A 595-nucleotide genomic window follows, 5' to 3' on the forward strand; every position below is an offset into this window, starting at 1 on the left:
TATATATATGTATAACTAAAAATTAAAATAGTAAATTATTTTATTCTTAATAGGTTATCGGTTAACCCAATAACCCAATATTAAAAACCAATAACGAACCGATAACCCAATAATTTTTTTTGTTAAAACCATTAAATAACCGTTATCCCAATAACCCAATAACAATAAACCAATAACACTTTTTTCGGTTCGGTTTATCGGTCGGTTCGATTTTTGCACACCCCTACAGTGATTCTACCATCTCTAGTACTTGGATTATTATATTATTTTAATAATTAGCTTATGAACGTGGATTAAATGGTGCAATTTAATTACTGTAGTGCAACGTAGTCCCTCTTGGACTTGAGAGATAAACATTTTGGTGGTTAGTAAGGACTTAACGATCATTAAATAATTTGAGGGTTAATTAAAGGGCAATGATCAGTGGTGGAGTCAGAAATTTGGTGTTCAAGAATTGTATAAAGAAAATAAAACGAATGAGTGCACTAAAATTTTGTAAATCGAACTATGTAACATAAATAATTACTATTTTTAATTAAAAATTATACTACATTTTTTGAAATCAAACTATATAATATTTAGCTTGGATGTTCAT

Source organism: Solanum tuberosum, unplaced genomic scaffold (genome assembly GCF_000226075.1).
Source record: "Solanum tuberosum cultivar DM 1-3 516 R44 unplaced genomic scaffold, SolTub_3.0 scf00125, whole genome shotgun sequence".
Taxonomy (NCBI): Eukaryota; Viridiplantae; Streptophyta; class Magnoliopsida; order Solanales; family Solanaceae; genus Solanum; species Solanum tuberosum.